Source organism: Entelurus aequoreus, linkage group LG11, assembly GCF_033978785.1.
Source record: "Entelurus aequoreus isolate RoL-2023_Sb linkage group LG11, RoL_Eaeq_v1.1, whole genome shotgun sequence".
NCBI lineage: Eukaryota > Metazoa > Chordata > Actinopteri > Syngnathiformes > Syngnathidae > Entelurus > Entelurus aequoreus.
In genome coordinates this window covers 22,095,990-22,110,166 of record NC_084741.1, presented here as the reverse complement: position 1 = coordinate 22,110,166, position 14,177 = coordinate 22,095,990, and the positions used below count along the sequence as shown (strand labels likewise).

General features: G+C 40.1%; 1 protein-coding gene across 1 annotated transcript in view; it reads left to right on the top strand.

Moving 5' to 3' along the window:
- The window catches only part of thsd7ab (thrombospondin, type I, domain containing 7Ab), a 621,850-nt gene that overhangs the window by 400,218 nt on the left and 207,455 nt on the right, over positions 1–14,177 (top strand). The window lies entirely within an intron of this gene.

Genomic DNA, 14,177 nt, shown 5'->3' with positions numbered 1-14,177 from the left:
AGTCTTTAATTACTAGTTTATATTTTTAGTTAATTGTTCATATTTAATGTTTACTTTGTACAAAGAGAGCGCAGTCTACTGAAGTTAAATTCCATGTGTGTTAAACATAACTGGACAATAAAGCTGATTCTGATTCACTTTATTATTTTAGGTAACAAAAACCTGAAACAGCAATGTGCAAAATTAATTCGTAGTGCAAGAAAAACAATAAAGTCCAACAATAAAATCACTTAAATATATATAAAAAGGAACAAATTCAATTGTACAAAAAACAACATAATTAAATTAAATATCAAGCAAATACTTAAATAATATTAATGAACAGAGTTGCCAGAAACAAGGTAACATAACGGTTTATAAACAAATATAAAGTTACTACATATTAAAACTATGTAAATGTACATAACGATGTGCAAAAAATTGTTGGGGAAAAAATCAAAATAAACTACCTTAAATTAAGGTCCTTAATCCACACATTTGACCATCACATCACAGTTTTGTTCCTCTGTTCTTCACCACCCACACCACTCCACCCACTCCTTAAAACCTGTGCTTCCTGGCTTTTCTGGAGGCAAAGTCATTTATGACATCGCTGTAAGAAATCTGATGGCCGACTTTGTTATTAATACTAATCACTGCCATGTACGAGTCTGACTCAGACTCGTACATGCAAAAAATAAAAAATAAGAATTTTTTGTTAATTGCTTTTGGGGGCCCCCTGGTGGCCGCGGGGCCCTAAGCAAGCGCTTAGTACGCTTATGCCTTGGGCCGGCTCTGGTTACAGTAATCGAGACGAGACGTAACGAACGCATGACTAATGATCTCAGCGTCGCTAGTGGACAAAATAGAACGAATTTTAGCGATATTACGGAGATGAAAGAAGTCCGTTTTAGTAACACTCTTAATGTGTGACTCAAACGAGAGAGTTGTGAAATTAGTTATTTTGTTTTGGAAATGTTTATCTACATACTTTATTGGTTCCAAACGGTGCCTGTAACTTGGCAGTAAAATGGCTAATCAAACAAAACAGAAGTCATCGTCATGGACCCACTAGCTGCGGAAGCTAGCTCTTCAATCAGCTAAACAGACTGAAAAACTCCATGGTGACGTTTTGGTGAATTTACGAAACTGAAAATACTCTTGTAAGTTAATAATACTAACGCACACTGCAAAAACTGAAATCTAAGTAAGATTAAATATCTCAAATAAGGGTGATATTTCTTTATTTTCTGTCTGATAAGATAATTCTTCTCACTAAGCCGATGTTATGTTAGTGTTTTACTTGTTTTAAGGGTTTTGGTCCTAAATGATCTCAGTAAGATATTACAGCTTGTTGCTGAGATTTGATTACCTATATTGAGTTAAACATGCTTGAAACTAGAATATCAACTGTTGCAAAGCTGTGTCATCAACACTCACAAGTATAAAACTACTTTTTTAAAGTAATCATTTCTTATTTCAAGCATGAAAAAAAAAATCATGACTTTGACACAATTGTGTCTCATAATCAAAACAGATGACAGCCAAATGGACTTTGCTGTTTTATTTTCAATGAAACAATAGAAAATATGTACTCATATAGTAGTACAGTTGTTATTAGTGAGAATATACTTATTTTAAGGTATTTTTGGGTTCATTGAGGTTAGCTAATTTGACTTGTTTTGGAAAGTCTTGACAAGCCAAATTTTCTTGTTCTATTGGCAGATAATTTTGCTTAGTTCAAATAAATCATTTTTGTATTTTTTTTTCTTGTTTTTGAACACCGACTTTTTGCAGTGCAGGCACTCGTAAATGTGTTAGCATGTTAGCTAAAGACGCTAGCTTGATTACATTACGATAGCACATACAAATATGCATGAAAACACTCCTACAGACATCACACAAGGGACTGTTTAGTAAGTAAGAATTGATTTAGTTATATTGTAAAACTTCAAAACGTTGCTTGGATTGATGAATGAAGAATCCATACGAGTAGAAACGCTACGGACGACGAGAAGACTGAAAGGCACGTGTACTTCCAGTTGAAAGCTCAGTTTAAACAGAAGGGCAATGCAGCACCTGCAGAGTTGCGGTCCCTTGAGGGTAAAGTTGAATTCCAATTATATCCAAGTTTACCTTGTATAGTATTGACCCCTAAGAAGATACTGCAATACAAATACTTGATACAATTTGAAGTGTGTACACACTTTTGGGAGAAAGTGAATGATTCCCTTTTCTCCATCTCTTATTTTCTTAAAGGGCCTTACAATATTGATTTCCTTAATGACTGGTTCTGACAACTTGTTTTTCAATCACCTAAAATGCCATAATGGTAGCCATTAGTGGGACTAAAAGACAACCGTAATTAAAAGGGAACTGTAATGTGTGTTATGTGTGTTATTATCATCATAATTACTAATACTGTGGTACTTCAGAATATGAGTTAGAATGGTTCTGTGACACAGCTTGTACTTCGAAAACAGCGTCACAACTTGAAGTAAATTAAAATCTATTTAATATGTGCTTGCCCTCCCCAAAACAGTACAATTTTAAAAACTTTTAGATGATATTGTATTAAAAACAATACAATAGAATGTAGGACAAACAGCTACAGTAGCTTAGTGAAGTAATTTAATAATAATGTTTTATTGATAAATGTCCGCTGTTTAGAAAATATTTTAACTAGAGATGTCCGATATTGGCTTTTTTGCCGATATCCGATATTCCGATATTGTCCATCTCTTAATTACTGATTCCGATATTAACCGATACCGATATATACAGTCGTGGAATTAACACATTATTATGCCTAATTTTGTCGTGATGCCCCGCTGGATGCATTAAACAATGTAACAAGGTTTTCCAAAATAAATCAACTCAAGTTATGGAAAAAAATGCCAACATGGCACTGCCATATTTATTATTGAAGTCACAAAGTGCATCATTTTTTTTAACATGCCTCAAAACAGCAGCTTGGAATTTGGGACATGCTCTACCTGAGAGAGCATGAGGAGGTTGAGGTGTTTGGGGTTGGGGGGGGGGGTGTATATTGTAGCGTCCCGGAAGAGTTAGTGCTGCAAGGGGTTCTGGGTATTTGTTCTGTTGTGTTTATGTTGTGTTACGGTGCGGATGGTCTCCCGAAATGTGTTTGTCATTCTTGTTTGGTGTGGGTTCACAGTGTGGCGTATATTTGTAACAGTGTTAAAGTTGTTTATACGGCTACCTTCAGTGTGACCTGTATGGCTGTTGGTCAAGAATGCCTTGCATTCACTTATGTGTGTGAAAAAACGTAGATATTAAGTGACTGGGCAGGCACGCTAAGGCAGTGCCTTTAAGGTTTATTGGCGCTCTGTACTTCTCCCTACGTCCGTGTACACAGCGGCGTTTTAAAAAGTCATAAATTCTACTTTTTCAAACCATACTGATCATTTTGAAACCGATACCGATAATTTACGATATTACATTTTAAAGCATTTATCAGCTTGTTAAAATTAGAGATGTCCGATCTCTAATTTTAACGTTCTTGGCTGGCTTTATTGACTCATTCTGCTTCAGTATGCTAGAGACTAGCAGTGCTATGCTCCAACTGTTTCACCAAGTTAGCATGTTTTTATCATGATTTTTTTTTCATGAATATCTTAAATTTCTTCTTCTCAGCGCTGTCCTTCACATTCGGTCGTTTCCTTCCCTTGGTTAGGAAATTAAAATTATGTCCATTTTTAGCTAAAAGCTAATGCTAGTGAGTAAAACCAGGGGCCGTATTTATCAAGCGTCTTAGAGTGCCATTTTACACTTAAGTCCTGAGAATTTGCGAAATTTAGTAATACTCTCAAACTTAAGAATAAAAGCTATTTATCAACTTTCTTAAGTCTAAGAATCACTCCTACTCTCCACGATATTTAAGAGACCTTCAGAGGTCAGGAGTTGCCAGCGGGGGATGGCACTGAGGCAAGAGAGACGTGCGCGAACGTTCAGGGAGCGGAATGATGTCCTGGCTTTGTTTGATGACAAGCAGCTGATCAAACGGTATCGTTTAGACAGAGCGGGTCTTATTTTTGTCACAGATTTAATAAGGGGCTTCATCTCATCAGCAACATCACGCAGCAGAGCTTTCACAGCAGAACTAAAGGTCATCACAATGCTTCGATATCTCGCCACTGGGAAAATGCACATTTATTTTTGATTCATTGCCAATATTGTTTGTTTGTTTTGTATTATTTTGTAGTTTATTGTCAAAATATACACTCCCATTGTCCACTTAAATATTTCTAAGATATTTCTTTATTCTTAGACAAGGGATTCCCTTCCGTGATTGGTCATTTCTATGGACACAGAAATGACGTCACCTAAAATTCCGTTTACGGCACATAGTAATGTCGTGATTCAGCTCTGAGTGTGACACTTAAGATTCAGTCCTACACTTCGCTGAAAGTGTGAGTAAGACACTTGATAACTAACTTTTAAGTGCAGCTTTCAGCGAAGAATTTCTTTACTCATAAGTCAACTCTTAGCAGACTTCTTAGGAGTAATTTAAGAAGCTTGATAAATACGGCCCCAGATGTTTTTGTTGGATCTTACAGGGTTCAATTTGTCATTCCCTATGCCAATTAAAGGTCTTACTGGCCTGTAACCCAAATGTTTGCCTGCAACCTAAAGCATAACAATTACTTATTACGTGTGGCACTTGTACCCAGAAGTACCACTGTAGTTGTATTGTGAATATTGTGACTCGGTAGTAGTAAAAGAAATGAGGGAATGTCCAATTGAAGATCATTAGCATAACTGGTAGCAATGCTAAGTGAGTCAGACCCAAGGATCATCAACAGAACACAGCTTTTGCCGTTCTCCAGTACCAAGACGGCGGAGGATTTGTTCCACTGGGTTGGGACTTAGCTCCGTGTGTTGGTATTAAAAGTAAATCTCCTCGTGTCACATTATTATGTTTAGTCTGTGATACTCCACTGTGCTAACGAGCATCCAACATCCCCAGAGAGGACGCCGCTCATTGTCAGCGACATTAAAACCTGACCCGCGTTGTGGATATCAACAAGCTGGGGTCCGATGGGCAGGATGTCATCTTTACGTCTTTGTCAAGGAGTGTTCTCAGCGGACGTTAAATGACTGAAGATTAGCCATAACCCTTGTCAGACAAGCCTGCGCATGAACCCCTAGTTTCCACCACCACAGGGATTAGCTTTCATTGTTGTTCAAATCCAGTTAACGGAGGTGTCCTGAGGCCATTCTCAACCTCTTTGCATGGATCAGATAAACATCTACCGTCATGCATTTATGCATCATTTATAATGTCTGTAATCAAGCTGTGTTTCCAGAAGACATAAAGTAATGCAAAACACAAAACCAGTGAAGTTGGCACGTTGTGAGACCCGTTGTGTCTCTTGTTTGCGTGTTGGCGTTTGGGCTTGCTGGCGGGCTGGCGCTGGCTGGTCTCTGTGATCCTGTTGGCGTGTGGTTGCCGGTCGCGGTTTTTTTTTTGATCGCTTTGATTTGATTGGGTGGTGCTGGCTGTCTGGGGGTGTTGTGGCTGCTGTTTCTACTGCTGTTTGTTTGTGGTGTGGGCGCCCGTGGCTGCTGGGTCTGGTGCAGGGGGGTGGCTGATGTTGGGACTGGTGGCAGCGCGCGCGCGTGGTGGTTGTCGGGGCTGACAAACTGTGTATATGTATATGTATATGTATATGTATATGTATATGTATATGTATATGTATATGTATATGTATGTGTATGTGTGTGTGTGTATGTATGTATGTATGTATGTCTGTATGTATATATATGTGTATGTGTATGCATGTGTATGTGTGTGTATGTGTACATGTGTATGTTTATGTGTATGTATATATATACCTGTATGTATGTATATTTCTGGGGGTACGTTCTGGGCCTGCCTGTCGGGTGGGGGTCGGCGCCTCAGGCTACTGCATCCGGACTGCGTGTCTGGAGCTCCTGGGTCCCACCGTCCATCCCTTCCGGGTGCCCGTCTTGGTTGGGGCCTGCTGGGTCTGGTCCCTGCGTCTACTGTGGTAGCTTGGTGCTGCAGGGTATTCCGAGGTGCTGCGAGTCGGCCAGTTGTTGGGGTAGCGACCTTGTGTGTCAGCATGTCTGTGATCTTCTTTTAATTCTTTTTTTTTTTTTTTTATAAATAGATTTAATTATTTATTTATTCTTATTTTTTAATATATTTTATTAATATTATTATTATTATTATTATGTATTTATTTATTTTATTTATGTATTTCCCCTACCTCAGGGGGGGGACTCGGCGGGGCGGTTGCTGGTTGTTCCATCTCCATCGTTGGGGTCCCTGCGGGTGGGGTGGGTGGTTCCCGTGGCCCCGTGCTGGGTGGTCCTGTGGCGGCCGGCTTGGGTGGGGTGGACGTGGGCTGGCCTCGCCGCGCTCTCCGGGGGTGGGGGGGTGGGGGCTCGTGGGGGCCCGGTTGCCAGTGGGGCGGGGGCGGTCTTCCCGTCCGGTTGCGGGGGGTCTACGGGCCTCTCGGGCGGGCGTCCCGCCTTTCTGTCCGTGTGGGGTGTGGTCTCTCGCTGGCTTGGGGTCTGGCTGCCCCCTGCTTTTCTAGTGCCTTGTCCTCTGCCGGGTGCGTCTGTCTGCGGCCTGCTGCTGGCCCTTGTGGGCGGCGCGGTGGGCCAGGCTCTGGGGTTCCTGTCGCTGTCCAACTTGGCTGCGTGGGGGCGGTGGCCCCTGGTTCCCTGGGCACCACACCTACTGTTTGTGGGATGGGCTCTCGGGGAGGCTGGGGCCGTACTCTGGCTCCCGCACACACTGGGAGTCAAATGCATTGTACATGCAAATTCACATATACTCACACACATACATACAGACATACATAGGTACCTACGCTCCCACATACATATACAAATAAATACAGTACATATTTACACACTCAAAGTTCGTACATCCACACGCACATTCATTATACAAACATACTGTATACACATACTGTACATATACATTCACTGTAAAAACATACATATGCACATACTGTACATATACACTCACTGTGCAGACACACACATACACATACTACACATATACATTCACTGTACAAACACACACATACATATACTGTATATATACATTCACTGTACAAACACACATATACACATACTGTACAAATACATTCACTGTTCAAACACACATACTGTATACACATACTGTACATATACATTCGCTGTACACACATATACACATACTGTACATATACATTCACTGTACACGCACACATATACACATACTGTACATATACAGGTACATATGCACACATACACTCATGCACATAATCACGTTTCATCAAACATATATTAACGTTGTTGCCCTAGGGTAAACTGGGTATAACACATGGCACACTGACAAAGCTTAACCTATTGTTACTATAACAATCTACAAGGTTAATGTAGGTTGCTTCTCTTTCTTCCCCTCCATTTTTCTGCATTCTTTCGTATCTCAAGTTATCATTACGTATATGTATTGTTGCATTTGAACAATTGTATTGTTGATAATAAAGGTAAAGTATTGGTATTGTTTATTATCAATAGCACTATTTCTATTGGTATTCATATTGCTCCATTTTTAGTGTAATAATGCTCATTGTCATTTCTGTATAATTTTTTTATTTTCGCTAACTGCTTATTTGCTATTACTTTTACCATCATATTTGTACATGTCGTATTTGCTGATGTTGCTCTGTTGTTGTTGTTGTTGTGTTTGCTGTTGTTGTTTTTGTCTCTCTGTATAATCCCCCTCTTGTCCCCACAATTCCCCCCTCTGTCTTCCTTTTTCTCTCTTTCTATCCCCTCCTGCTCCGGCCCGGCTGCACCAAATGATAATATAAATACATTTAATAAAGTCAAAATACAAGTGAGGCAACAAGAGAAGTATCCTACACTTCTCTTTTGTAAAGTAAATCTGAACAGCCGATATGGGCATCTACATCTGCTATATGATTTGCCCGAGAAGCTGGGCAGGACATTATAAAAAAAAATAAATAAATAAAAAAAAAACCTGACCCGCGTTGTCGACATCAACAAGCTGGGGTCCGATGGGCAGGATGTCATCTTTACGTCTTTGTAAAGGAGTGTTCTCAGCGGACGTTAAATGACTGAAGATTAGCCGTAACCCTTGTCAGACAAGCCTGCGCATGAACCCCTAGTTTCCACCATCACAGGGATTAGCTTTCATTGTTGTTCAAATCCAGTTAACGGAGGTGTCCTGAGGCCATTCTCAACCTCTTTGCATGGATCAGATAAACATCTACCGTCATGCATTTATGCATAATTTATAATGTCTGTAATCAAGCTGTGTTTCCAGAAGACATAAAGTAATGCAAAACACAAAACCAGTGAAGTTGGCACGTTGTGTAAATCGTAAATAAAAACAGAATACAATGATTTGCAAATCATTTTCAATTTATATTCAATTGAATAGACTGCAAAGACAAGATATTTAATGTTCAAACTGGTAAACTTTGTTATTTTTTGCAAATATTAGCTCATTTGGAATTATTTAATTTGGAATGATTTAATGTTCATGTTTATTATTATTATATTATTTATTTGGAATTATTTAATTTTCATGTTTATTTAATGTTCATGTTATATTCAATTGAATTGACTGCAAAGACAATATACTTAGCGTTCAAACTGGTAAACTTTGTTATTTTTTGCAAATATTAGCTCATTTGGAATTATTTAATTTGGAATTATTTAATGTTCATTTTTATTATTATTATTATTATTATTATTTATTTGGAATTATTTAATTTGGAATTATTTCATGTTCATGTTTATTTAATGTTCATTTTATATTCAATTGAATAGACTGGAAAGACAAGATACTTAGCGTTCAAACTGGTAAACTTTATTTTTTGCAAATATTAGCTCATTTGGAATTATTTAATGTTCATGTTTATAATTATTATGTTATTTATTTGGAATTATTTAATGTTCATGTTTATTTAATGTTAATGTTATATTCAATTGAATAGACTGCAAAGACAAGATACTTAATGTTCAAACTGGTAAACTTTGTTATTTTTTGCAAATATTAGCTCATTTGGAATTTGATGCCTGCAACATGTTTCAAAAAAGCTGGCACAAGTGGCACAAAAGACTGAGAATGTTGAGGAATGCTCATCAAACACTTATTTGGAACATCCCATGGGTGAACAGGCTATTTGGGAACAGGTGGGTGCCGTGATTGGGTATAAAAGCAGCTTCCATGAAAAGCTCAGTCATTCACAAACAAGGATGGAGCGAGGGTCACCACTTTGTCAACAAATGTGTGAGCAAATTGTCTAAATGTTTAAGAACAACATTTATCAACCAGCTATTGCAAGGAATTTAGGGATTTCACCATCTACGGTCTGTAATATCATCAAAAGGTTCAGAGAATCGGGAGAAATCACTGCACGTAAGCGGCAAGGCCGTGACCTTCGATCCCTCATACGGTACTGCATCAAAAACCGACATGAGTGTGTAAAGGATATCACCACATTAAACGCTTCGCTGGGCCCGAGCTCATCTAAGATGGACTGATACAAAGTGGAAAAGTGTTCTGTGGTCTGACGAGTCCACATTTCAAATGGTTTTTTGGAAACTGTGGACGTTGTGTCCTTCAGACCTAAGAGGAAAACAACCATCCGTTATAGGCGCAAAGTTCAAAAGCCAGCATCTGTGATGGTATGGGGGTGTATTAGTGCCCAAGGTATGGGTAACTTACACATCTGTGAAGGCACCATTAATGCTGTAAGGTACATACAGGTTTTGGAGCAACATATGTTGCCATCCAAGCAACGTCTTTTTCATGGACGCCCCTGCTTATTTCAGCAAGACAATGCCTAGCCACATTCTGCACGTGTTACAACAGCGTGGCTTCATATTAAAAAAGTGTAGGTACTAGACTGGCCTGCCTGTAGTCCAGACCTGTCTCCCATTGAAAATGTGTGGCGCATTATGAAGCGTCAAATACCACAACGGAGACTGTTGAACAACTTAACCCTTGCGTTGTCCTCATTTCCTGTATACACCCCGTGTCCTCCGGGTCAAAATGACCCGTCTTCACAAAACCCCTAATATAAGCCGCTTAATTGAATTTAAACACCAAATTTCATCTTGCTTGAAGAAACAACTTGTCATTCACCACAAAATGTGTGAATAACTGAGTTTTCCCTCTTCACTTCATTTCTGTAGCTTAAGAAAAGCAAAAAAAATGTGCGTTTTGAATGCAGTTTTATTCATCCCAATGACTCAGTTTCTTTCTCCAGTGAACAATTGAAGACAATGTACAATACAAAAATATGAAAAATAACATAACCCATTCAACTAATTAGCTAATTAACTAACCCTAATTGGCACATGTAGGGCAGTATGCAAGTGTGCAGCCTTTGCAGATATATTTCTTACACCTGCAGCACACAGTATGTGTTTTACAGTCCTTCTTTTGAGGGCAGAACTGACATCTCTTACTCTTACTTGCCATAGCTGGGGAAGTGGCTGTGGTAGCTGGATCCTCAGGTTGATCAGGAGCTCCTGTACTCTGAATAGCTTTTACAACTGCTGCTGAGGCTTCTGTGCGGGGGACATGCTTCCTTCTTTCAATGAGTGGAATTAGTGCCTTTCCCAGCTTCTCCAGGAACACTCTCCTCTTGTTCTGCTTACGAGACATCCAGGTCGGGTTGATCTCTCTCTAAATCACAAAGGCATTGTAGGAAGAAACATTAATGATGTTGTGGAAAATGACCAGGGGCCAGCAGGCAGTCATCCTTCTGCAGCTGTATGTTCCAATCACCTTATCTAGGTTGTCCACACCTCCCTTGTTGCGGTTGTAGTCTAGGATGATGACTGGCTTCCTGTCCTCACAATCGCTAACGTCACCATCTGTGTGCAGTGTGCTCAGAAGAACTACATTGTCCCAGACCTCTCTTATGGCTGCAAGTTTGTCTGTCACACGTCTTGCTGGTCTTGACTCATGGTCATCAAATCGTACCAGTCTTGAGTAGGTGTGAAAGAGTTTGAGTAGCATTGTGGCTCGGAAAATTGGCCTTGCACTCTCTGCATCCCATAGACTAGTTGCAGCCTCACCTCGGGACCTATATACACCGGCTAAGATTAGCAGCCCTAAGTAGGCCTGCAGGTCAGTCTCATTCTTCTTTTTCCAGCTGTCTCCATATTTGCGAAAACCCTCCAAATTTGACATCTCCAGGATTATTTTTTCAATTGCTGGTGTGATAAACTGGTAGAATGTAGAGACAATGTCATGGGCATGAGAACCGGCATACCTTGTGGATTCTGGGATCACCTTTATGATGTTTTGTTCTGCATGCCTGCCTTGATGGTCATATGCTGCGGAGGACCATATTATTTTGCCATTTTTTGAAAGGAAAGTCTCTCTTTCAGCTTCAGGGTTTTCTTCTTTGGAAGATGATTCATCATGCTCTGGATTATATTCCTCCCCATCTTCTTCTTCTGATACATCCTCCACTTCCTCTTCTGAATCAGAGTTGTCTTGCTGGACATCTGAAAAAATCAGCCCTAGAGCCTCTTCAGCGGTATAACGCACACTCATGGCTTCAGCACAGACAGAATTCAGGGCCCTGTGATCTGCAGCACTTTTATAATCTCTGGAAATCCACAGAAAAAGAGCTCTGCTACTGATGGACTACAACAGACCTGGGCATTCTGCGGCCCGCGGGCCGCATCCGGCCCTTTGTGCGTCCCTGTCCGGCCCGCGTGAGGCCAATTATAAATTACAAAATAAATTTAAAAAAGTATCTATGTCGAGTGTGCAATACAACGGTGCTGCTTTTGTTTTGAAAATCGTTATTTGTATTACTTCCGTGTGGACGTATGCGTGATTGTGAGTGAATGTGAACAACTGCAATTACAAAATAAAGTTGAAAAAACATCTATGTCCTGCGCGCAATACAACTGTGCTGCTTTTATTTTGAAAAGTATTATTTATGGGCGTGTGTCCGGGTGTAACCTGCGAGTGAAGGTGCACATGCAGCGACAAGTGATGCACGGTTTACACCCGAGACGCCAAAAAGAGAAAAGTTGATGAGGAATGCCGTGTTTTCAACAACACATGAACTGCAAAGCAACGTCCCCTCACCTAAGGTGCGTGCCTGCGCAATTGCGCACTGTTCAAGCGTCTGCTGCGCGCAGCAAGTATATGCCGCGCACCAAATCAAATCCCATCTGAATTATAAACAAAATAAACATATTTATTCTATGGAATTTTGCAATGCAACTTTGAGTGACAGTGACAACAAGCGGCCCTAATGGTGTTCGTCAACACCGTTCAATTGAACACCGTTCAATTATTGTAACGTCTATCGAGATGCTTCGAGGACAGGAATTATATCGATCACTTTATTGAACAAAACTGTTTATATTCGGACATAACCACACCAAAAACATGAGTAAAACAATTCTATCTCGAAAAACTAGTCATTTTCTGCCGTACAAACCAGGCCAAAACCAACTTGTCATCTGTCACCAACACGCATACCACTAAACCACTGGTGCTTAAGGCCACACAAAAAGTCGGACAACTCAAACACCACACAAAGTTACACTATGACTCCTCAGTCATACGTGTGCTTATTTTACTGTCATTTATTATTAATGTTAATTTATATATATTAGTAATGGAATGCTGTTACACACACTATGTTGAAGTATTACTATTATTATTATTATTATTTATCTTACGGTATATATCAAAAATAATATTGAGCAAAATTTAATTGAAATATTGTCGATGTGGCCCTCCAGCAGTGCTCGGGTAGCTCATGCGGCCCCCGGTAAAAATTAATTGCCCACCCCTGGACTACAACAACTAAAACATTGTAACCTTCTGTGACGTATAAATAACTCTGTTACTTTGATTTCAACACTTTGTGACTCACGGGTCATTTTGACCCGAAGACCACCTTTGTACATTTTTTTGTACAGCTTGCATGGAAATGTGAATAAAAGCAACATTTCCCTTTTAGCTACTGTTGGTGCCAATCTAGAAAAAGTCATACAATTTCAAGTTCAAAAAATATTGTTTAGGAGATTTTTTTTGTGGTTTTTAACACAGTGGCGGGTCAAAATGACCCGAGTACAACAGGAGGGTTAAAGGCCTACTGAAACCCACTACTACCGACCACGCAGTCTGATAGTTTATATATCAATGATGAAATCTTAACATTGCAACACATGCCAATACGGCCGGGTTAACTTATAAAGTGCAATTTTAAATTTCCCGGGAAACTTCCGGTTGAAAACGTCTCGGTATGATGACGTTTGCGCGTGACGTCAATGGTTGAAGCGGAAGTATTGGTACACCATTGTATCCCAATACAAACAGCTCTGTTTTCATCGCAAAATTCCACAGTATTCTGGACATCTGTGTTGGTGAATCTTTTGCAATTTGTTCAATTAACAATGGAGACTGCAAAAAAGAAAGCTGTAGGTGGGATCGGTGTATTAGCGGCCGGCTGCAGCAACACAACCAGGAGGACTTTGAGTTGGATAGCAGACGCGCAATCCGACGCTAGCCGCAGACCGCATCGATGATCGGGTGAAGTCCTTCGTCACACCGTCGATCGCTGGAACGCAGGTGAGCACGGGTGTTGATGAGCAGATGAGGGCTGGCGTAGGTGGAGAGCTAATGTTTTTAGCATAGCTCTGTCGAGGTCCCGTAGCTAAGTTAGCTTCAATGGCGTCGTTAGCAACAGCATTGCTAGGCTTCGCCAGGCGGCACAGCATTAACCGTGTGGTTACAGGTCCAGGGTTTGGTTCGTTGTCTCCTGATAGTAGTATTGTTGATCTTCTGTTTATCCTTCCAGTCAGGGGCTTATTTATTTTGTTTCTATCTGCATTTAAGCACGATGCTATCACGTTAGCTCCGTAGCTAAAGTGCTTTGCCGATGTATTGTCGTGGAGATAAAAGTCACTGTGAATGTCCATTTCGCGTTCTCGACTCTCATTTTCAAGAGGATATAGTATCCGAGGTGGTTTAAAATACAAATCCGTGATCCACAATAGAAAAAGGAGAAAGTGTGGAATCCAATGAGCCCTTGTACCTAAGTTACGGTCAGAGCGAAAAAAGATACGTCCTGCACTGCACTCTTTGTTTAGTCTTTATTTGAAGGGACAATGTACAGAAACATTAAGCTCAAAGA